The sequence below is a fragment of the Rattus rattus genome, chromosome 11 (genome assembly GCF_011064425.1).
Source record: "Rattus rattus isolate New Zealand chromosome 11, Rrattus_CSIRO_v1, whole genome shotgun sequence".
Lineage (NCBI taxonomy): Eukaryota > Metazoa > Chordata > Mammalia > Rodentia > Muridae > Rattus > Rattus rattus.
In genome coordinates this window covers 25,314,810-25,340,713 of record NC_046164.1, presented here as the reverse complement: position 1 = coordinate 25,340,713, position 25,904 = coordinate 25,314,810, and the positions used below count along the sequence as shown (strand labels likewise).

The window sequence follows — 25,904 nt, the reverse complement described above, 5'->3', positions numbered from 1 at the left end:
CATTTCTTATGTTTTAAAAAGAGGATCTTGAAATTATGTCAGCTAGGTATGTCCATAATATCATTGTACCAAAGTCAGTGCCTGTACAAATTTTTATAAGGAGGTTGGACCCATCAGCAGCATAAATTGGTTCCCCTTTCTTCATATTCTCAGTATCACTTGTTGTCTTTTGTCACTGATATTCTTGTCTTGTCTCCAATGTAACCTTAACAAATGTGAAGTGAAATCTTATTGCTGTTTGACTTGCAACCCACTGCTGATGCAGTTTTGAGTATCAACTTGACTGCTTAAAAGGATCCCTGGAGCACAAACTTCTAGGCATCAGCAAGTATGAATCTCCAGATGTGATTAGCACTGAAGGCCAATGAACTGAACGAACTCCCATCATTTTCCTTAAATTACATAGCATGACATCTACTCACCTATTATTTATAATGTTCCAAGTGTTGTAAGTAATATAGAATGATTCAAGCTATATTGAAGACAGTGTTATGACACAGGTTCTATGCATATAGTATGTTATTTTGTAGAAGAGACTTGACTACATATTGGGACCTCAGGGTATCCTGGAAACAATCTTCCAAGGAAGATACAAGGCTCACTATATGTCAAAACAAAATAAAGTTTAATTCTTGAAATTGTATTTGCGAATACACATTCAGTGCAGCATTATTCATAAAAGTCAAGAGGTGAAAACATTTAAATATACATTGACAGATGAGTGGATGAAGAAAATGCCAATACTGTTCAGCCCAATCTAATACAGAAATTCTATCCTATACAACAACACTAATGTGCTAAGTGCATAATGTTCAGGAACAGAAGGACAAATGCTACCAAATGTCACTTATAGAATAGTAATTTTATAAGAAAACAAGGGTATGAGAATGAGGAATTACTATTTATTTACTGTAGTAAGTTAGGCCAGATGGATAAGTTCTAGAACTGTGTCAAAAGAACATAGTTTCTGTCATTTACAATATTAGAGCAAGCATGTAAAAATATAATAGAGGGTAGATCTTACCACAAAGCACAGGGTGATAAATACATTGCTTGTCTTAATTATAATAATGTTTTCATGGCATATGTATGTCAGGAAACATATATATATATATATCTCCTTTGTGATATATCATATATATGCATTTTTAATCACAATTTTATAATAGTAAAGCTATTAAGAAAGAGGCCCAGTCCCCAGCTCCGAAAAAAAAAAAAAAAAGAAAGAGGCCCATAGCCCAAGCTGGCCTTGAACTCATGATCCTCCTGCCTCTGTCTCCTTCAGCAAATCCTACCAGCATGTGCCACCACAATGGAGAGATGGTTCATCAGTTTAGAGCATTGGGTGCTCTTCCAGAGGATCCAGGTTCAATTCCCAGCAACCACATGGTGGCTCACAACCATCAATAATGTGATCTGATGCCCTCTTCTGGCACGCAGGTGTACATCCAAAGCACTCACATGTATTAAATAAATAAATCTTAAAAAGTAAAAAAAGAAAAAAAAAGAAAGAGATCCATAGATAGATAAACAAAAAAATTAAAATTTAAAATTTCATCAAATAAGAAAGAGTAATTTTTCATACAAAAGAACATTGCTTAACTGATTCTTTTTTGTTCTGGAGAATATGTATAAAATATCATTGAGAATGACATACTACAGATTCATTTGCCATCATTAAAACATTGCAAAGCAATTTTAGTAGCATACAGTGATCATACTTGAAGCTACACTTCTCTATTAGAGGCATTGGAATGACTCACAATTTTTTCTACAACCTTTTCCTGCCATTAGCAGGCAAATTCAAGCATGTATTCCCAGAAGGGATTCAGAAGAAAAGGAGAACAAAGGAAGAGGCAAAAAAAAAAAAATCTTGAGTCTCTCTGGAGAATTAGGCATAAAAAATTCTTCTACCTAATACTGACCAAGGAGAGCTGCATGGTTGAGCCCTGCATATATATGATGGGGAGAGCACTGCAAGACATGTGGTACAGGGCAGGAATACAAAGAGTGAAGGGTGGGTGGTACCCATGCATCTCTCATAGGCCAATTCATTCAACGTTAACTGAAAGCTTGCAATACACTCCCCAAATGTGCTTTTATTCCTCAGAGAATATACAGTATAAAAGAAATTCCATTTGAGCAATTTCAAAGGTTTATAAGAAAATAGTCACAAAGTATATTAAAGACACTATCTGTTGAATAGGAATAACAAGAAACCATGCTCAGCAGAAGAAAGATTGTTAGTAAGTGCGGTATGAGAAAATACGAGACATGGTGAGCACTGTTCAAGGTGAGTGAACGGTGTGTGTTTGGAAAAGAATGATATGCTGGAATAAAGCTTGGGTCCAATATCCCTCTCTGAACCTTCACCTACATTCCTCTCCTTAAATGAATGTTTTCAAGACTTCACATTTCTTTCCTTTCTGGTTTTCTTGGTTGATCTGATTTCATATGTAAATTTCAACAGCAGCACACACAGCAGCCACTCTGGTCGATTCTCTTTATGTTCCAAACTCCTAGTTCCAACAGGTTTCCAAATCCCTTTAACTGGAGAGTCTAGAAGTATTTCACAGACTAATGACCCTATTCAACCCCACCCTTAATACTCATTGTCTTGTCTTCCTTCTCACAGTAACCAGTCCTAGTCAATTCCTAAGCCATGTCCCAGATTTCCCAATTTCTTTCTTCTTTCTCATCCATCTGCATCGAATCATTTAAGTCAAACAACCTTGCCTGATAAACATCCCACATTGATTCACCTTGGCGCATACATTGACACATCTTTACTTTAACAGTTCACCATTTCCTTCTGTGCATCACTGCGAAATTCTCCAAACATCTCCGGTTCTATTATTGCATGAATACTCCATCAAAATTGAGTTATTTGATATATCATCTTTTCATTCAAATAATCTCAAAATCTTCTCCAACTGTCAGAATTGTCTTACCTGAACGTTAATTCATTTCAATGCTGCATTTTGAATGCCTATTACACAACATGATGTATTTAAGGTTGTAGCAAGCACAATAAAGAATGCAATGAAAGGTCATGAGTAACAGGATAAAAAGTAGCCAGGTGTGAAATGCCTATTTCGGACTTCAGTTAAGAAAATAACACTGGAAGGCACAGCAGTGACCTGTGTCATCATGGCTACTAACGGTGAAGATAAGATTGAAAAATACTGCAACCCAATGTGTATTCTGAGGTTTTAGGGGTGGAGGTCACAAGTTTGGATTGTGGCTTGGTGTGAGAGATGAGAGAAAGAAGAATCAATGATGGCTTCTTGTGTTTCTGAAAACCTCAGGGCGTATTAAAGTTAGAAAGTAAATTTTCGAGGGAAACCAAAAGGCAAAACCAGTAGGATGGCATTACCATTTCGTTTATAATCATTGAAATGGCAATGCTCACAGCTTAGTATTGTAGGAACATTCAGTTGAATAAGTCATCTTTGAAGTAATTGTAATAATGTGTCCACAACTGAGCATTAATAAATTGGATTCAATTACTTCTAAGTATACATTCTGTCAGGCTTTCTGAACTTCAAGAAATGATTCAACAAGTACTTAAGTACCTCCTACACCCAAGTCCTACTGATTTCTACAGCTCGTATGTCGTGGTGAAGGACTCCACAGACCCATAGCAAAGACTAGTTGTATGACTAAGCCCATGGTTGAATATTCAGCCTACAAACCTGAAAGATAAATAAGCCTCTTTATTTTGCTTGATTCCTTTTATTGGATATTTTCTTTATTTACATTTCAAATGTTATCCCCTTTCCTGGTTTCCCCTCTGGAAACACCCTATCATATCCCCCTTCTGCCTGCTTCGATGAGAGTGCTCCCCCGCAACCAACTCCCTTCTGCCTTCTCACCTTAGCATTCTCCTACATTAGGGCATTAAGCCTTCACAGGCCAAGGGCCTCTCCTCCCACTGATGCCAGATAAGGTCATCCTCTTGTATATATGCTGCTGAAGCCATGGGTCACTCAATGTGTACTCTTTGGTTGGTGGTTTAGTCTCTGAGAGCTCTGAGGGTTCTAGTTGGTTGATATTGTAGCTCTTCCTATGGGGTTGCAAACCCCTTCAGCTCCTTCAGTTCTTTTTCTAACTCCTCCATTGGGGATACTGTTCTTAGTTCAATGGTTGGCTGCAAGCATCTGCCTCTGTATTTGTCAGGATCTAGCAGAGTCTTTCAGGAGAGAGCTATATCAAGTTCATGTCAGAATGTACTTCTTGGCATCCTCAACAGTGTCTTGTTTGGGGATGGATGCCCAGGAGGGGCAGTTTAAAGATGGCCTTTCCTTCACTCTCTGCTCCACACTTGGTCTCCATATTTCCTCCTGTGAGTAATTCGTTCCCCCCTTCTAAGAAGGATTGAAGCATCTTTGGTCTTCCTTCTTCAACCCAGCTATTGAAAAAAATGACTTCATGAAATTCTTAGGCAAATGGTTGAAACTAAAAAACATCATGCTGACTGAGGTAACCCAATTACAAAACAACAGATATGGTATGCACTCACTAATAAGTGGATATTGGCCCAAAAGATCGGAATATGAGATAAGTCATTGTTTTTAATAACTGAGTAGTACTCCATTGTGTAAATGAACCCCATTTTCTGTATCCATTCCTCTGTTGAAGGACATCTTGGTTCTTTCCAGCTTCTGGCTACTATAAGTAAGGATGCTATGGACAAAGTGGAGCATGTGTCCTTGTTTTACGTAGGAGCATGCTTTGGGTATATGCCCATGAGTGGTATATCTGGGTCCACAGGTCCAATTTTCTAAGGAACACCCAGACTGATTCCCAGAGTGTTTGCACCAGCTTGAAATCCCATCAACAATAAAGGAGTGTTCTTCTTTCTCCACTTCCCTGCCAGAATCTACTGTTACCTGATTTTTTAATCTTAGCCATTCTGACTAGTGTGAGGTGGTATCTCAAATTGTTTTGATTTGCATTTCCCTGATGACTAATGATATTGAACATTTTTAGATGCTTTTCAGCCATTCAATATTCCTCAGTTGAGAATTCTTTGTTTAGCTCTGTACCCCACTTTTAATAGGATTATTTGACTCTCTAGAGTCTAACTTCTTAAGTTCATTGTACATATTAGATATTAGCCTTATACTGGATATAGGATAGGTAAAGACCTTTTCCAAATTTTTTGGTTGTCATTTTGTCCAATTTACAGTGTCCTTTGCCTTACAGAAGCTTTGCAATTTTATGAGGTCCTATTTATCTATTGTTGATCTCAGAGCATAAGCCATTGGTGTTCTCTCCAGGGAATTTTTCCCCTCTGCCCAAGTGTTCAAGGCTCTTCCCCACTTTCTCTTCTACTAGTTTCAGTGTATCTGATTTTATGTGGAGGTCATTGATCCACTTGGACTTGAGCTTTTTACAAGGAGATAAGAATGGATCAATTTGCATTCTTCGACATGCTGACCACCAGTTGAACCAGCACCATTTGTTGAAAATGCTGTTTTTATCCACTGTATAGTTTTAGTTCCTTTGTCAAAGATCAGTTGACCATAGGTGTGTTAATTCATTTCTGGGTCTTTAATTCTATTCCATTGATCAACCAGCCTGTCTCTGTCCCAATACCGCACAGTTTTTTATCATGATTGCTCTGCAATGCAACCTGAGGTTAGAGATGGTGATTCCTGCAGAGGTTCATTTATTGTTGAGAATAATTTTCACTATCCTGTTTTTTGTCATTGTTGTTATTTCAAATGAATTTGCAAATTACTCCTTATAGCTCTATGATGAATTGAGTTGAAATTTTGATGGTGACTGCATTGAATCTGTAGATTGCTTTTGGCATAGTGGTGATTGTTACTATATTAATTCTGATAATCCATGAGCATGGGAGATCTTTGCATCTTCTGGGATCTTCTTTGATTTTTATCTTCAGAGTTCTTGTCATATGGATCTTTCACTTGCTTGGTTAGAGTTACACCAAGGAATTTTATATTATTTGTGACTATTGTAAAGGGTGTCATTTTCCTACTTTCTTTCTCAGTCTTTCCTTTGAGTAGAGGAAGGCTACTGATTTGATTGAACTAATTTTATGTTCAGCAACTTGGCTAAAATTGTTTATAAGGATTAGGAAATCTTTGGTGGAATTTTGGGCGTCACTTAAGTATACTATCATATCATCCCCAAATAGTAATATTTTGGCTTTTTCTTTTCCAATTTGTATCCCTTTGACCTCCTTTTGTTGTCTGATTGCTCTGTAGGACTTTGAGTACTATAATGCATAGGTAGGGAGAGAGTGGCAGCATTGTTTAGTCCCTTATTTTAGTGGGATTGCTTCAAATTTCTCTCCATTTCATTTGATGTTGGCTAGTGGATTGCTATATATTACTTTTACTATGTTTAGGTATAGACCTTGAATTACTAATCTTTCCAAGACTTTTACTCTGAAAGGCTGTTGAATTTTGTAAAATACTTTCTCAGAAGCTAATGAGATAATCATGCAGGTTTTTGCTTTAAGTTTGTCTGTATAGTGGATTACCTTGGTGGATTTCCACATATTAAACCATCTCTACATCCCTGGGATGAAGCCTACTTGATCAAGATAAATGCTCCTTTTGATGTTTTCTTGAATTCGGTTTGCGATAATTTTATTGAGTATTTTTGCATCGATATTCATGAGGGATATTGGTCTGAAATTCTCTTTCTTTGTGGGGTTTTTGTGTGACTTGGTTATAAGAATAATTATGTTTTCATTGAATGAATTAGGTAGTGTTCCTTCTGTGTCTATTTTGTGGAATAACTTGAAGAGTATTGGTATTAGGTCTTCTTAGAAGGTCTGATAGAATTCTGCACTAAACCCATCTGGTCTTGGGCTTTATTTTTGGTTGAGTGACTTTTAATGACTGCTTCTATTTCTGTGGGAATTATGGGACTGTTTAGATGGTTTATCTGATCCTGATCTAATTTGGTATGTGGTATATGTATAGAAAATTGTCCATTTCTTCCAGATTTGCCAGTTTTGTCAAGTACAGACTTTTGTAATAGCATCTGATATTTTTTAATCTTCAGTTTCTGTTGTTATATCTCCCTTTTCATTTTGATTTTGTTAATTTAGATATTGTCTCTGTGCCCTCTGGTTAGGCTGCCTAAAGGCTTTTCTATCTTGTTGATTTTCTCAAAAAACCAGGTCCTGGTTTTATTGATTCTTTGTATAGTTCTTTTTGTTTCTACTTGGTTGATTTCAGCCCTGAGTTTGATTATTTCCTGCCTTCTACTCTTCTTAGGTGTATTTGCTTCTTTTTGTTCTAGAACTTTTAGGTGTGCTGTTAAGCTGCTAGTGTATGCTCTCTCAATTTTCTTTTTGGAGGCACTCAGAGCTATGAGTTTTCCTCTCAGCACTGCTTTCATTGTGTCCCATACGTTTTGGTGTGTTGTGCCTTCACTTTCATTAAATTCTAAACAGTCGTTAATTACTTTTTTTTTATTTCTTCCTTGACCAAGTTATCATTGAGTAGAGCATTGTTCAGTTTCCATGTATATGTGGGTTTTCTGTTGATTTTGTTGCTTATAAAGACAAGCCTTAGTCTGTGGTGATCTGATAGAATGCATGGGATTATTTCAATCTTTTTGTGTATGTTGAGACCTGTTTTTGGAGAAGGGACCATGCATGAGGTGCTGAGAAGAAGGCATATTCTTTTGTTTTAAGACGAAATGTTCTACAGATATTGGGTTGATAACTTTTGTTAGTTTCACTGTGTCTCTATTTAGTTTCTGTTTCCATAATCTGTCCTTTGCTGAGAAAGGGGAGTTGAAATCTCCCACTATAATTTTGTTGCAGATATTTACTGGCCCTTTATATTTCACTCTCTTCTATACCTATTATCCTTAGGTTTGGTCTTCTATAATTCTGTTTTCTTCTATAATTTTGTTGCAGATATTTACTGGCCCTTTATATTTCACTCTCTTCTATACCTATTATCCTTAGGTTTGGTCTTCTCATTGTGCCCAGAATTTCCTGGATGTTTTTTATTAGGATCTTTTTCATTTTGCATTTTCTTTGACTGTTGTGTCAATGTTTTCTACAGTATCTTCTGCACCTGAGATTCTCTCTTGTGCGTCTTGTATTCTGTTGTGATGTTTGCGTCTATAACTCCTGATCTCTTTCTTAGGTTTTCCATCTCCAGGATTGTCTCACTTTGTGATTTCTTTATTGTTTCTACTTTTATTTTTAGATCCTGAATGGTTTTGTTCAGTTATTTTACCTGTTTGGTTGTGTTTTCCTCTAATTCTTTGAAGTATTTTTGTGTTAGGAAACAACACAAAAGGGCTTCTAGTTGTTTACCTGTGTTCTCCTGTATTTCCTTATGGAAGTTATTTATGTTCTTCCTAAATTCCTCTATCATCAACATGAGATGTTATTTTAAATCATAATCTTGCTTTCCCGGTGTGATGGAGTATCCAAGACTTGCTGCAGTGAGAGAACTGGGCTCTGATGGTGCCAAGTAATCTTGGTTTCTGTTGCTTATGTTCTTATGCTTGCCTCTCACCATCTGGTTATCTCTAGTGCTACTTGCCCTTGCTGTCTCTGACTGGAACCTGTCCCTCCTGTGATCCTGGTTGTGTCAGAAATCCTCAGAGTCCAGCTGTCTCAGTGATCCTGTGATTCTGAGATCCTGTTAGCCCGGTCCTGGATGTGTCAGAGCTCCTGGGAGTCAAGCTTCCTCTGGGATTCTAAAATTTTGGTGTGATCAAGCTCCTGAGATCTTGTTTTGTCAGAGTTCCTCAGAGTCAAGCTTTCTCTGGGTGTTGCAGGAGTGGATAGGAAGCCAGAGCCCTGGGTTTGCTCCAGGCATAGGTGCAAGCTGGAAGGAACCCATGCCTCTGGCTGGGCAGGGGTTTGTGTTGCCCTGGTTCCTTTGGGGGCCCAGCTATGCTTGGTGTTGGGAAAAATGTTGTGGCCTCAACTGTGACCTTAAGGGTGTCAGAGCTCCAGTGCTCCTGGTTGTGTTCGATCTCATGGGAGTCAACCTTCCTCTATGATCCTGTAATCCTGTGATCCTGTGATCTTGGGTGTTTCAGAGCACTTGGGAGTCGTGCTACCTCTGGGTATTGTAAGAGTGGCTCAGAGCCAGCACCCCAGGTCTGTTCCAGGTGCAGGGGCAGACCGGAAGAAACCGATGCCACTAGCTAGGCAGGGTTTCCTGTGTCCCTGGAATCTGGAGGACCCTATTATTCCATGTGTTAGGGTAGATGTTGTAGCCTCCTAAACTGTAATCCAGGGAGTGTTAGAGCACCTGGGAGTCTGAATTCCTCTGGGTGTTGTGGGAATGGGTGCGGAGCCAGGGCCCCAGGTCTGCCTAGAGAGACCTTAGTACACCCCTTCAATCCCCAAAATGAGGTGAATACAAAGTGAAGAATCAGAGAAAGATTTGACAGAAAGAATTGGAGAGATAGGTTATACCCAACTCTCAGGAGAACAGAGAGGAAAGACAGGTTATTTAAAAGCTATGCAGGAAGAGAGTTCTGTCAGAAAGTTCTGGTTCAGACCAGAAGTGCCTCTTTATTTTTTAACATATTATTCAGCTTCAGGTATTTTATTCCACAGCAACAAAAACAAACAAAAGAGTAGAGTTATAAACTCACCCATTCTGACACTTGTGCATGCCTAAATATTCATTTCATATCTGCATTTGTAAAATACCCAAATGCCACAGACATACAATTTTCCCATATATACATTTCTGTTAAGATAGTGTTTAAAATGATATACTGTGACTTGAAGTGGAATAGACATTGTGTGAGTTAGAGTAAGAAAGGATAATTTTGGTTTGATCATTTTCTAACCCTTCTCATTTTAGGCTATATCAAGGTAGGCATAGACTTGTAGAGGGATTTTAATCCAACAACATGGCTGCTGTGGACCTAGAGGTCTGTGTGATCTGTGGAATGCAGACACACCACACTTTAAACTTTCTGTCTGGAATACAGACATGTCCTTAGTACACACCTTTAATCCCCAAAATGAGGTGAATACAAAGTGAAGAATCAGAGAAAGATTTGACAGAAAGAGTCGAAGAGATAGGATATACACAACTCTCAGGAGAACAGAGAGGAAAGAAAGGCGATGTAAAAGCTATGCAGGAAGAGAGTCCTGTCAGTCGGTTGGGAGTCAGTTCTGTCAGTCGGTTGGGAGTCAGTTCTGTCAGTCAGTTGGGAGTCAGTTCTGTCAGTCAGTTGGGAGTCAGTTCTGTCAATCGGTTGGGAGTCAGTTCTGTCAGTCGGTTGGGAGTCAGTTCTGTCAGTCAGTTGGGAGTCAGTTCTGTCAGTCAGTTGGGAGTCAGTTCTGTCAGTCAGTTGGGAGCCAGTTCTGTCAGTCAGTTGGGAGTCAGTTCTGTCAGTCGGTTGGGAGTCAGTTCTCTTCAGTCGGTTGGGAGTCAGTTCTGTCAGTCGGTTGGGAGTCAGTTCTGTCAGTCGGTTGGGTTCAGTGTGGTGAAGTTGAGTCAAGCGGTTGGGAATCAGTACAGTGAGTGCAGTAGAGTGGAGTTCAGTGTTTTCATGACTTCATGCAGTTCAATGCAGGTCAGCAAAAGCACTTGAAGCCAGAGAATAAGAAAGATCAGAAAATTAGAACGAATTGCCAGAGCAATTTAGTGAGAAGGAACAAAAGCCAGCTTGTCAGTCAGCTTAGAGAGGAGTTTGAGCCAGAACAGCAGAGTTGAACCAGCCAGCCAGAGTTCAGAAAGAACTAGAAAGGATGAGCTTGTTCATCAGCAAACCTCCAAGACAACAATTACTTCAAACAAATAAAAATTACATTTACATAGAGTTTGAGGTCAAATTCCACACAACTAAAGTACAGAAAACTTTAAAAATAATTACTGATCACTACACATGATTTTTTTTTTATTAACTTGAGTATTTCTTATATACATTTCAAGTGTTATTCCCTTTCCTGTTTCCGGGCAAACATCCCCTCCCCCCCCTTCCTTATGGGTGTTCCTCCCAACCCTCCCCATTACCGCCCCCCCAAAAAGTCTAGTTCACTGGGGTTCAGTCTTAACAGGACCCAGGGCTTCCTTCCACTGGTGCTCTTACTAGGATATTCATTGCCTACCTATGAGGTCAGAGTCCAGGGTCAGTCCAATCTTCATGATTTTTATCAGTTGTTTCTTTTATGTATTATCAATGTATGTATTTGGGATCCATCACTGAATGGCTTAAAACATAACAGAAATACCTTCACACTCAAATAGCAATGAAACCTGTGCAGTTATTCAAATGTAGCAAACATTTTCAAGAACAATTATGACAAAGTTTCCTAAGACTGAAAGTAAAATCTTCAGGGAACATGGATACTATTGCTGATGCTATGCTGTGCTTGCAGACAGGAGCCTAGCATGGCTGTCCTCTGAGAGGGTTTACCAGCAGCTAGCTGAAATGGATGCAGACACAGCCAGTCATTGGATGGAGAGTAGAAATGGAGGCGTTAGGGGAAGGATTGAAGGAACCGAAAGGGATGGCAACCCCATAGGAAGACCAACAGTGTCAGATAACCTGGACCCCTGGAAACTCCCAGAAATTAAACCATCAACCAAAGAGCATACATGGGCTGGGTGAGGCCCCTGGCACATATGCAGCAGAGGGCTGCCTTTTTTGGCCTCAGTGAAAGAGGATGTGCCTAATCCTGTAGAGACTTGATACCCCATAATGAGGGATTGGAGGTCCACCCTCTCAGAAGTGAAGAGGAGGGGAGATAGGGGGAAGAACTCTTTGAGGGGGAACCAGGAGGGTAAGCAACATATGGAATGTAAATAAATAAAATAATTAATTAATTTAAAAATCTTCATGGAAAATTTCCTGTAAGTACTCTCAAAGTTTGATCTTTGTATTCTCTGTGATCAGTCTAACTATCTTATCCAAGGAAACCATGCATTTCACTCATCTTCTGTGTCTCTTAAATAAGATGATTAAGAAACAATATTTATTCCAGTTTTAAAATTGTTAGTTTTAGAAAAATGCTGTCTTTTATTTAAAAAAAGGCAAAATTATGTTCTATTTTTAACAAAATTGATAGGATTTGCTTTTATTTTTTATTTTAATCCTGATTTTTTATGTCATTGGAAACTGAGTCAGATGTATTAACTTGAAGAAACAGTACTAGTGGTATGGGCTCTGATCTTGTGACTATGGCCATGATAGAAGGGGCCTTCTGGACACATATGGCACATGCACATACCTGATGTGTAGACACAGGAAGAACATTTGAAAATTGCCCTCTGCAGTTTGAGAATAAGCAATGCAGTTGTTCTCTTTTGTCATGTTTTATTAGTCATCTCAAAAAACAATTGTTCTCTGTCTGACTCTTTGAGACTCATATCCTCTTACCATCACAGCCCCCACCTCCACCCCTGTCATTATTTCACATCTCCACCTTCTAGACTACTAGCAACCATTACAACACTGAACATATTCAGGAGGTTGTATTTATATGATTATTTTTATATGTAAATGCTACAAAAATGTCTAAAGAAGATTACACAGTATATTTTAAAAAGAGCAGAGGAATAAAGGTAGATGTGACAGGAGTTGGAATATGGGGATAGTGGGGGAATAATGCAATTATATCTTAATTAAATAAAATATTGTTTTGAACAAAATGTACAATAAAATATAGACAAGTTGGAACAATAGGCTTGTTTTGAAATGCTACATCATGTGTCCCTGAAATCCATTGAATTATACTATACCTTTACAAACTACTTGAGTAACTATACCAAATTAATTATCCCTGTGAAATAATACTAACTTTTTTTATTAACTTGAATATTTCTTATATACATTTTCAGTGTTATTCCCTTTCGGTTTCGGGCAAACATCCCCCCTCCCCCTCCCCTTCCTTATGGGTGTTCCCTCCCCACCCTCCCCCATTGCCGCCTCCCCTAACAGTCTTGTTCACTGGGGTTCAGTCTTAGGGACCCAGGGCTTCCCTTCCACTGGTGCTCTTACTAGGATATTCATTGCTACCTATGAGGTCAGAGTCCAGGGTCAGTCCATGTATAGTCTTTAGGTAGTGGCTTAGTCCCTGGAAGCTCTGGTTGCTTGTCATTGTTGTACATATGGGGTCTCGAGCCCCTTCAAGCTCTTCCAGTTCTTTCTCTGATTCCTTCAACGGGGGTCCTGTTCTCAGTTCAGTGGTTTGCTGCTGGCATGCGCCTCTGTATTTGCTGTATTCTGGCTATGTCTCTCAGGAGCGATCTACACTTCTGCACTTCTTTGCTTCATCCATCTTGTCTAATTGGGTGGCTGTATATATATGGGCCACATGTGGGGCAGGCTCTGAATGGGTGTCCCTTCAGTCTCTGTTTTAATCTTTGCCTCTCTCTTCCCTGCCAAGGGTATTCTTGTTCCCCTTTTAAAGAAGGAGTGAAGCACTCACATTTTGATCATCCGTCTTGAGTTTCATTTGTTCTAGGCATCTAGGGTAATTCAAGCATTTGGGCTAATAGCCACTTATCAGTGAGTGCATACCATGTATGTCTTTCTGTGATTGGGTTAGCTCACTCAGGATGATATTTTCCAGTTCCAACCATTTGCCTACGAATTTTGTAAAGTCGTTGTTTTTGATAGCTGAGTAATATTCCATTGTGTAGATGTACCACATTTTCTGTATCCATTCCTCGGTTGAAGGGCATCTGGGTTCTTTCCAGCTTCTGGCTATTATAAATAAGGCTGCGATGAACATAGTGGAGCACGTGTCTTTTAATATGTTGGGGGATCTTTTGGGTATATGCCCAGGAGAGGTATAGCTGGATCCTCAGGCAGTTCAATGTCCAATTTTCTGAGGAACCTCCAGACTGATTTCCAGAATGGTTGTACCAGTCTGCAACCCCCACCAACAATGGAGGAGTGTTCCTCTTTCTCCACATCCTCGCCAGCATTTGCTGTCACCTGAGTTTTTGATCTTAGCCATTCTCACTGGTGTGAGGTGAAATCTCAGGGTTGTTTTGATTTGCATTTCCCTGATGACTAAAGATGTTGAACATTTCTTTAGGTGTTTCTCAGCCATTCGGCATTCCTCAGCTGTGAATTCTTTGTTTAGCTCTGAACCCCATTTTTTAATAGGGTTATTTGTCTCCCTGTGGTCTAACTTTTTGAGTTCTTTGTATATTTTGGATATAAGGCCTCTATCTGTTGTAGGATTGGTGAAGATCTTTTGCCAATCTGATGGTTGCCGTTTTGTCCTAACCACAGTGTCCTTTGCCTTACAGAAGCTTTGCAGTTTTATGAGATCCCATTTGTCGATTCTTGATCTTAGAGCATAAGCCATTGGTGTTTTGTTCAGGAAATTTTTTCCAGTGCCCATGTGTTCCAGATGCTTCCCTAGTTTTTCTTCTATTAGTTTGAGTGTGTCTTTTTTGATGTGGAGGTCCTTGATCCACTTGGACTTAAGCTTTGTACAGGGTGATAAGCATGGATCGATCTGCATTCTTCTACATGTTGACATCCAGTTGAACCAGCACCATTTGCTGAAAATGCTATCTTTTTTCCATTGGATGGTTTTGGCTCCTTTGTCAAAAATCAAGTGACCATAGGTGTGTGGGTTCATTTCTGGGTCTTCAATTCTATTCCATTGGTCTATCTGTCTGTCTCTGTACCAATACCATGCAGTTTTTATCACTATTGCTCTGTAATACTGCTTGAGTTCAGGGATAGTGATTCCCCTGAAGACCTTTTATTGTTGAGGATAGTTTTAGCTATCCTGGGTTTTTTGTTATTCCAGATGAATTTGCAAATTGTTCTGTCTAACTCTTTCAAGAACTGGATTGGTATTTTGATGGGGATTGCATTGAATCTGTAGATCGCTTTTGGTAAAATGGCCATTTTTACTATATTAATCCTGCCAATCCATGAGCATGGGAGATCTTTCCACCTTCTGAGGTCTTCTTCAATTTCTTTCTTCAGTGTCTTGAAGTTCTTATTGTACAGATCTTTTACTTGCTTGGTTAAAGTCACACCGAGGTACTTTATATTATTTGGGTCTATTATGAAGGGTGTCGTTTCCCTAATTTCTTTCTCGGCTTGTTTCTCTTTTGTGTAGAGGAAGGCTACTGATTTATTTGAGTTAATTTTATACCCAGCCACTTTGCTGAAGTTGTTTATCAGCTTTAGTAGTTCTCTGGTGGAACTTTTGGGATCACTTAAATATACTATCATATCATCTGCAAATAGTGATATTTTGACTTCTTCTTTTCCGATCTGTATCCCCTTGACCTCCTTTTGTTGTCTGATTGCTCTGGCTAGAACTTCAAGAACTATATTGAATAAGTAGGGAGAGAGTGGGCAGCCTTGTCTAGTCCCTGATTTTAGTGGGATTGCTTCAAGTTTCTCTCCATTTAGTTTAATGTTAGCCACTGGTTTGCTGTATATGGCTTTTACTATGTTTAGGTATGGGCCTTGAATTCCTATTCTTTCCAGGACTTTTATCATGAAGGGGTGTTGAATTTTGTCAAATGCTTTCTCAGCATCTAATGAAATGATCATGTGGTTTTGTTCTTTCAGTTTGTTTTATATAATGGATCACGTTGATGGTTTTCCATATATTGAACCATCCCTGCATGCCTGGGATGAAGCCTACTTGATCATGGTGGATGATTGTTTTGATGTGCTCTTGGATTCGGTTTGCCAGAATTATGTTGAGTATTTTGGCGTCGATGTTCATAAGGGAAATTGGTCTGAAGTTCTCTTTCTTTGTTGGGTCTTTGTGTGGTTTAGGTATAAGAGTAATTATGGCTTCATAGAAGGAGTTCGGTAGTGCTCCATCTGTTTCAATTTTGTGGAATATTTTGGATAATATTGGTATGAGGTCTTCTAAGAAGGTCTGATAGAATTCTGCACTAAACCCGTCTGGACTTGGGCTCTTTTTGGTTGGTAGACCTTTAATGACTGCTTCTATTTCCTTAGGAGTTATGGGGTTGTTTAACTGGTTTATCTGTTCCTGATTTAACCGGTACCTGGTATCTGTCTAGGAAATTGTCCATTTCCTGTAGATTTTCAAGTTTTGTTGAATATAGGCTTTTATAGTAAGATCTGATGATTTTTTGAATTTCCTCTGAATCTGTAGTTATGTCTCCTTTTCATTTCTGATTTTGTTAATTTGGACACACTCTCTGTGTCCTCTCATTAGTCTGGCTAGGGGTTTATCTATCTTGTTGATTTTCTCAAAGAACCAACTTTTGGTTCTGTTGATTCTTTCTATGGTCCTTTTTGTTTCTACTTGGTTGATTTGGGCTCTGAGTTTGATTATTTCCTGCCTTCTACTCCTCCTGGGTATATTTGCTTCTTTTTGTTCTAGAGCTTTTAGGTGTGCTGTCAAGCTGCTGACATATGCTCTTTCCTGTTTCTTTCTGCAGGCACTCAGCGCTATGAGTTTTCCTCTTAGCACAGCTTTCATTGTGTCCCATAAGTTTGGGTATGTTGTACCTTCATTTTCATTAAATTCTAAAAAGTTTTTAATTTCTTTCTTTATTTCTTCCTTGACCAGGTTATCATTGAGTAGAGCATTGTTCAATTTCCATGCATATGTGAGCATTCTTCCCTTATTGTTATTGAAGAGCAGCTTTAGGCCGTGGTGGTCCGATAGCACGCATGGGATTATTTCTATCTTTCTGTACCTGTTGAGGCCCGTTTTTTGACCAATTATATGGTCAATTTTGGAGAAAGTACCATGAGGAGCTGAGAAGAAGGTATATCCTTTTGCATTAGGGTAGAACGTTCTATAAATATCCGTTAAGTCCATTTGGCTCATGACTTCTCTTAGTCTGTCTACGTCTCTGTTTAATTTCTGTTTCCATGATCTGTCCATTGATGAGGGTGGGGTGTTGAAATCTCCTACTATTATTGTGTGAGGTGCAATGTGTGTTTTGAGCTTTAGTAAGGTTTCTTTTAAGTATGTAGGTGCCCTTGTATTTGGGGCATAGATATTTAGGATTGAGAGTTCATCTTGGTGAATTTTTCCTTTGATGAATATAAAGTGTCCTTCCTTATCTTTTTTGATGACTTTTAGTTGGAAATTGATTTTATTTGATATTAGAATGGCTACTCCAGCTTGCTTTTTCTGACCATTTGCTTGGAAAGTTGTTTCCCAGCCTTTCACTCTGAGGTAGTGTCTGTCTTTGTCTCTGAGGTGTGTTTCCTGTAGGCAGCAGAATGCAGGGTCCTCGTTGCATATCCAGTTTGTTAATCTATGTCTTTTTATTGGGGAGTTGAGGCCATTGATGTTGAGAGATATTAAGGAATAGTGATTATTGCTTCCTGTTATATTCATATTTGGATGTGAGGTTATGTTTGTGTGCTTTTCTTCTCTTTGTTTTGTTGCCAAGACGATTAGTTTCTTGCCTCTTCTAGGGTATAGGTTTGCCTCCTTATGTTGGGCTTTACCATTTATTATCCTTTTTGTAGTGCTGGATTTGTAGAAAGATATTGTGTAAATTTGGTTTTGTCATGGAATATCTTGGTTTCTCCATCTATGTTTATTGAGAGTTTTGCAGGATACAGTAGCCTGGGCTGGCATTTGTGTTCTCTTAGGGTCTGTATGACATCAGTCCAGGATCTTCTGGCCTTCATAGTTTCTGGCGAAAAGTCTGGTGTGATTCTGATAGGTCTGCCTTTATATGTTACTTGACCTTTTTCCCTTACTGCTTTTAATATTCTTTCTTTATTTTGTGCGTTTGGTGTTTTGACTATTATGTGACGGGAGGTGTTTCTTTTCTGGTCCAATCTATTTGGAGTTCTGTAGGCTTCTTGTATGCCTGTGGGTATCTCTTTTTTTAGGTTAGGGAACTTTTCTTCTATGATTTTGTTGAAGATATTTACTGGTCCTTTGAGCTGGGAGGCTTCACTCTCTTCTATACCTATTATCCTTAGGTTTGATCTTCTCATTGAGTCCTGGATTTCCTGTATGTTTTGGACCAGTAGATTTTTCTGCTTTACATTATCTTTGACAGTTGAGTCAATGATTTCTATGGAATCTTCTGCTCCTGAGATTCTCTCTTCCATCTCTTGTATTCTGTTGGTAAAGCTTGTATCTACAGCTCCTTGTCTCTTCTTTTGGTTTTCTATATCCAAGGTTATTTCCATGTGTTTTTTCTTGATTGCTTCTATTTCCATTTTTAATTCCTTCAACTGTTTGATTGTGTTTTCCTGGAATTCTTTCAGGGATTTTTGCGATTCCTCTCTGTAGGCTTCTACTTGTTTATTAATGTTTTCCTGTGTTTCTCTAAGGGAGTTCTTCACGTCTTTCTTGAAGTCCTCCAGCATCATGATCAAATATGATTTTGAAACTAGATCTTGCTTTTCTGGTGTGTTTGGATATTCCATGTTTGTTTTGGTGGGAGAATTGGGCTCCGATGATGTCATGTAGTCTTGGTTTCTGTTGCTTGTGTTCCTGCGCTTGCCTCTCGCCATCAGATTATCTCTAGTGTTACTTTGTTCTGCTATTTCTGACAGTGGCTAGACTGTCCTATAAGCCTGTGTGTCAGGAGTGCTGTAGACCTGTTTTCCTGTTTTCTTTCAGCCAGTTATGGGGACAGAGTGTTCTGCTTTCGGGCGTGTAGTTTTTCCCCTCTACAGGTCTTCAGCTGTTCCTGTGGGCCTGTGTCTTGAGTTCACCAGGCAGGTCACTTGCAGCAGAAAAGTTGGTCTTACCTGTGGTCCCAAGGCTCAAGTTCGCTCGCAGGGTGCTGCCCACGGGCTCTCTGCGGCAGCAGGAACCAGGAAGATCTGCGCCGCCCCTTCCGGGAGCCTCCGTGCACCAGGGTTCCAGATGGATTTTGGTGTTTTCTCTGGAATCAGTAATGTGTGCAGAGAGCAGTCTCTTCTGGTTTCCCAGGCGTGTCTGCCTCTCTGAAGGTTTAGCTCTCCCTCCCACGGGATTTGGGTGCAGAGAACTGTTTATCTGGTCTGTTTCCTTCAGGTTCCGGCGGTGTCTCAGGCAGGGGTCCTGCCGCTCCTGGGCCCTCTCCCACGGGAGCCCAGAGGCCTTATACAGTTTCCTCTTGGGCCAGGGATGTGGGCAGGGGTGGGCAGTGTTGGTGGTCTCTTCCGCTCTGCAGCCTCAGGAGTGCCCACCTGACCAGGCGGTGAGGTCTCTCTCCCACGGGTTCTGGGAGCAGAGAGCTCAATACTAACTTTTAATAACCTAATTGTCTACTATGGCTATTTGAGAGAGTACAACTTAGGTGATGGAACATGCATATGGAGTCACAGTAGTATTTTTTATTAGTGCATGTTTTTAATGTTAAAAATAACATTTCTGAAAGAAAGTTCTACTGTTGTATACAAGAAAGCATTAACCTTGAAAACAAACTGGGTATATTAGTTGATTAGAATGAGATTGCAAAAGACCTACATGATCTCTTTAATCCCCAGCAATATATTTTCTCACAGTTCTAAAAGTCCAAATAAAGGTTCAGCAACTTTGGCATCTTGGCAGGGTTCCCTTACTGACTAGCACATAGTTTTCATAAGACTCTGTCCACACACAGCCACATGTGTGTGTGTTGCTACCTTTGCTCTTGCTATATAGGTCCTAACTATAACAAATTGGGGCCCATTCCTAAGAACTCACTTAGCCTTATTGACTTTCCTATGCTTCCACGTGCATGCATATACAGTCAGGTTGGGTGTTAGAACTTCACCTAGCTGGAAAAGTCAGAGACAGGATGTGGTTCAATAGAAAATCTATGGTACTTTGTTTTGTATTCGTTTGGGGAATGTGGCTTTTGTTTTGTTTTGTTGATTTTTTTTCTTTTATTCTTCTCTCATGCACTACATCCCTACTGCAGTTTTCCTTCCTTCTACTCCTCCCAAACTCTCCCCAACATCCCCTCCTTCTTCCACAGATCTACTCCTCCTCTGTGTCTCTTCACTAAAAAAGCAGGTGTTCCAACCAAACACCACATGACAACTTACAATAAGATTAAGCACAAACTCTCATATCAAGACTGGATAAGGCAACTCAGTAGGAGGAAAAGGGTCCCAAGAGCAGACAAAAGAGTCAGAGACATAACTATTTCCATTAACAGGAATCTCAAAACACTACTAAGCTAACAATCATATATATGCAGAGAACCTACTTCAGACTCAAACAGGGTCTGTGATTATCACCTCAGTCTTTGTGATCTCCTATGAGCCCTGCTTAATTGACTCTGTGGACTGTGTTCTCATGATGTCCTTTACCCCTCTGGCTTCTTCAATCCTTACTCCCCAATCCCTTCTGTGCAGTTCCCCTGACTTTGCCTAGTGTTTGGCTGTAGGTCTCTGCATATGCTCCCATCATTTGCTGGATGAAGCCTCTGGATAAACTAGGTACTTCTCTATGAGTATAATAAAATATTATTAGTAATTATTTCACTGATATTTTTTCTCAGTCATGTTTGGTTCTATCCTGAATCTCTGAAGTATCAAGCCTCTAATTTCTGGTCATCCAAGCAGTATCAGGCATGGACTTACTCTTGAGGGGTGAGCCTTAAGTTGGACCAGTCATGGAGGCTCATTGCCATAAGCTCTATCTACTCCATTACCCCAGGACATCCTGGAGGTAAAACAGATGTAGGTTGAAGGTCTCGTGGCTGGTACTTTAAAAATAAACAAAAACAATAATGACAGCAACAAACACACAGCACAGCTACGTCCTCTACCATTCTGAAAACTTAATAATTCATTATGAATGTGTTTAATCTTTTCAACAAGTCTTTGGATTGGGTACTGCTGCCATCACTGTTTTACAAAAGAGATAAGTCAGACACCGAAACTCAATCTGCCCATGTTTACCCTGACAATCATGCAGGACACCGTTAATGGAGACAGGAATCAAACACCAGATTCTAGAGACAGTCTTCATTGAATCTAGTAAAATCTCAAATAGTAGAACATTATTGGGAGGGAGGGTGCCATTGAATCCTAACTTGTTTCTTGGCTGCATGAAGAGAAACGTAGTCAGTACGAACTACTATTTCATCCTGACACCCATTGGCATTTATGCAAAAGACTTTTCATTCATCTGACTGAACTGTAAGAAGAACATTATGTCTTTCTGGGAAAAATATCAGCTGTCAGGTACTTCATATGTCTGGAATTGGCTCTGCTAATGTGCACACGGTACAGACGTATTTGCCTGTTTGAACCACTTACAATTATTCTCTCAAGAAAGGCTGACATCAGCACTGCGTGTGCAAGAACAAGTAAATGGAATAATACAGAAATTGAAGCTATGGAGCACGCTCACTTTATTGAGCTGATTTGATGTCTAAATGGTTTGTTAATGAACTCATCTGAATAATTCATTAAACATTGCGTGAATGCTAGATGGAGGCATTTAAAAGTACAGTGTAAACATAGACATAGAAATGAATATCAGTGAAAAATGGCAATGTTCGCCATATCAGATGACAATACTTCATTTATTTTCCAACAGTTGGCCTATTCAAGTTTTTAAAAGATAAAAAAGAGTTACGTCGGATGACTTCATCAAGCGGTTAAAACTGCTCTTGCTTTTAGAAAACTCTCTGGAGGATTGGCTGAATTAAAAAAAACAGACAATATTTTTGTGGTACCATGGCCTCAAGTAGAATGCCACTTAAGGATGTGTTTACAGAGGGGAGGGTTATAAATGCCTTGTTAAAAGTCACTCATGCTCTCCCGCCGCGGCCCCGCAGAAATGCTTCGACTACCCACAGTCCTTTGCCAGATGAGACCAGTGTCTCGGGCACTGGCTCCTCATCTCACTCGGGCCTATGCCAAAGATGTAAAATTTGGTGCGGATGCTCGAGCCTTAATGCTTCAAGGTGTAGACCTTTTAGCTGATGCTGTAACTGTTCCACTGGGGCCAAAGGGAAGAACAATGATTATTGAACAGAGTTGGGGAAGTCCCAAAGTGACAAAAGATGGGGTCACTGTTGCAAAGTCAATTGATTTAAAGGGTAAATACAAAAATATCGGAGCTAAACTTGTTCAGAATGTTGCCGATAACACAAACGAAGAGGCTGGGAATGGCACCACCATTGCCACTGTTCTGGCACGGTCTATTGCCAAGGAGGGCTTTGAGAAGATCAGCGAATGGGCTAATCCATTGGGAATCCAGAGGTGTGATGTTGGCTATTGATGCTGTAATTGCTGAACTTAAGAAACAATCTAAACATGTGATAACCCCTGAGGAAATTGCTCAGGTTGCTACAATTTCTGCAAACGAAGACAAAGACACTGGGAACATCATTTCTGATGCAGTGAAGAAGGTTGGAAGAAAGGGCGTCATCACAGTGAAGGATGGGAAAACCCTGAATGATGAGTTAGAAATTATTGAAGGCATGAAGTTTGATAGAGGATATATTTCCCCATATTTTATTAACACATCAAAAGGTCAAAAATGTGAATTCCAAGATGCCTATATTTTGTTGAGTGAAAAGAAAATTTCTAATGTTCAGTCCATGGCACCTGCTCTTGAAATTGCCAATGCTCATCAGAAGCCCTTGGTCATAATTGCTGAAGATGTTGATGGAGAAGCTCTTAGCACACCGGTTTTGAATGGGCTAAAAGTTGGTCTTCGGGTTGTAGCAGTCAAAGCTCCAGGGTTTGGGGACAACAGGAAGAACCAGCTTAAAGATATGGCTATCGCTACTGGTGGTGCAGTGTTTGGAGAAGAGGAGTTGAATCTAAATCTTGAAGATGTTCAAGCTCATAATTTAGGAAAAGTTGGAGAGGTCATTGTCATCAAAGATGATGCCATGCTTTTGAAAGGAAAAGGTGACAAAGCTCACATTTAAAAATGTATTCCAGAAATCACTGAGCAGCTAGATGTCAAAACCAGTGAATATGGAAAGGAAAAGCAGAATGAGCGACTTGCTTAACTTTCAGATGGAGTAGCTGTGTTGAAGGTTGGAGGGACAAGTGATGTTGAAGTGAATGAGAAGAAAGACAGAGTTACAGATGCTCTCAATGCCACAAGAGCAGCTGTTGAAGAAGGCATTGTTCTAGGAGGGGACTGTGCTCTGCTTCGGTGCATCCCAGCCTTGGATTCATTAAAGCCTGCTAATGAAGATCAGAAGATAGGTATAGAAATTATTAAAAGAGCACTTAAAATTCCTGCAATGACGATTGCTAAGAATGCAGGTATCAAAGGATCTTTGATAGTTGAGAAAATTCTGCAGAGTTCCTCAGAAGTTGGTTATGAAGCCATGCTTGGAGATTTTGTGAACATGGTGAAAAGGGAATCATTGATCCAACAAAGGTTGTAAGAACTGCTTTACTGGATGCTGCTGGGGTGGCCTCCTTGCTAACTACAGCCGAAGCTGTAGTGACAGAAATTCCTAAAGAAGACAAGGACTCTGGAATGGGTTCAATGAGTGGAGTGGGAGGGGGTATGGGAGGCAGCATGTTCTAAGTCCTAGAATAGTGCTTTGCCCTTATCAATGAACTGTGACAGGAAGCTCCAGGCAGGTTCCTCACCAATAACTTCAGAGAAGTCACCTGAAGAAAATGACTGAAGAGAAGGCTGACTGATCACTGTAACCGTCAGTTACTGGTTTCCTTTGACAATATATAATGGTTTACTACTGTCATTGTCCACGCCTACAGATAATTTATTTTGTATTTTTGAATAAAGGCATTTGTACATTCCTGATGCTGGGTGCAAGAGTCATATACCAGTGCCCTGCTTTCAACTTAAATCACTGAGGCATCTCTACTGTTCTGTCAGCATCAGGACTGTAGCTCTGTGTCACCACATGAGAAGTTCAGAAGCAGCCTTTCTGTGGAGGGTGAGAATGATTGTGTACAGAGTAGAGAAGTATCCAATTATGTGACAACCTTTGTGTAATAAAATTTTGTTTAAAGTTTAAAAAAAGTCACCTGATAATGAATCAGTCATGGACTTCAAATCCACTATCAAATTACCTTAAATAATTATCTAAATATAAGATTTCTCACACACACATTAAATGAAGTTATGTCACTTGGGCTGACAATATACACTCCCAATATCCGTTGACTACCAAAAACCCTACTACTAGGCATAAGAAACATCCTTTCAAGTGTTAGTCAGGAGAGACTGTCCTTGGTCACCTTCTGGGAGTTGAAAGTCAGTTCCTATGCTGAAGACACCATGCAGTGTACACATAGGAATTAGAAAATTTGAGCTGGATCTGACCTGAAAGCCCCCTACCAGAAAGTAATATGAAAGCTGCCAAGGGGCGAAGCAATTGATAGTTCTATTTAGCTTCCAAGTCTACACATCACAACAATAAACACCATGACACGATAAATTTAAATATATAATATTGGCCTTCATATTTTGACTGTACCTAATGCTTGAGGGGGGAATAACACCTGGCACTAGAAATCTAGCCAACTATCTAGATCTGATGAGGTTACAGACCTTAAAAATGAAGTCCCCACTGTTACTCTACTTACCCCACATAATACCTAACTGTGCTCTAAATTTATATCTTTATACCCACAAATTAGTTTAGCTTGTCCCCTCCTTCAAAGAAGCTTTTCTGTGCAACAAGAGACAATTACAGAAAAACACAACTGGTCCAAAGAGTAATTAAGGAAAGTGTGGGGTTCCATTAGCCCTTCAGGAAGACTTACAGATCTAATAGTCTTCTTTGACTTCAGTTGCTGTGACAAAAACACAGACCAAGTGTAACCTGGGGAAGGAAAGGCTTTATTTCCTTCACATGCTACAGTTCACCAAGGAAGGAAGTCAGACAGGAATCAAGGCAGGAACATGAAGGCAGGAAGTGAAGCAGAGACATGGAGGCATGGAGACATGCTGATTACTGGCTTACTTTTCATAACATGCGCAGCTTGCTTTCTTATATAACTCAGGACCACCTGCCTAGGGGTGGCACCTACCGCTGTAGGTCCTCCCACATCAATCTCTAATTTCAAAATCAATGCTTCTCCATTCATGCCCACAGGCTATTCTGATTAAAGTAATTCTCTACTTGAAGTTCTCTCTCCCCAGGTGTCTCTAGCTTGTGTATAATTGACAAAAAAAAATTAACTAGCACATCTATGTTCATTCATGTCTACCACTGAGAAGAAATTATCTACTGATAGAAACTCTAAAGTAAAAGATAGTTTGTCTCTCTGTCACCCTGTATGATTTATAATGGAAAATACTGCCCCCATTTCTTGAAGAGTTGCACAATTTGCTAAACTTTAGTTGCATCCCAAACCAACATTCTGGCTGAAGCATGTCATTTTCTACTCTTTGAAAGCAAAATTTTTCACAAACGCAGCTGGATGTTTTTATCATACACTCCAGGGATTAGTTTCTACCTGGGCTTGGGCTAAGAAAGCATTTGTTGAACCAATGAGATATCAGAAAGCAGTGATCATCTAGTGTTACACATCACTCTTCTGTGAAATTGATATAAAATAGAGAACAGGATCAATAAATCCCATGCTCTGATCTAGTGATGTAGGCAAGTAATGAAAACAGCAAACAAAGGAACCAGAAAGTACAAGAATACTGATCAGCAAATGATGAAAACTGAAGGAATAAGTCTAGGCGAGCAGTAACTAACCTTTCCTTTGTATATTTTGCTCTTCAGTTGGGATTTGCTCTTGGGATTCATGGTTCACAGAGGGGCACCATTCTGGCCCACCCACACAATTCTTCATCAAATGGGAACTACAATTAAAATGCCAAGTGTGTGGTATGGACTAAGCCTGACAGAGAAAACTTAATAAATTTGTTCCTTTCATAAATTACAATGTTTGTTTATTTAAGCCAAATGGTGATTCTGAGAGAATACACACACACACACACACACACACACACACACACATCAAACTTCCATGAGAATTATGATTCTCAGTTTCTACAAAGAGTAATCCTACCATAAACATTGTAATCTGTAAGAGGA

At 39.6% G+C, this 25,904-nt stretch overlaps 1 pseudogene; it reads left to right on the top strand.

The window, feature by feature from the left end:
• The first annotated feature begins 21,679 nt into the window (after positions 1 to 21,679).
• LOC116912294 lies at positions 21,680 to 23,410 on the top strand (annotated as a pseudogene).
• The last annotated feature ends 2,494 nt before the right edge of the window (positions 23,411 to 25,904 follow it).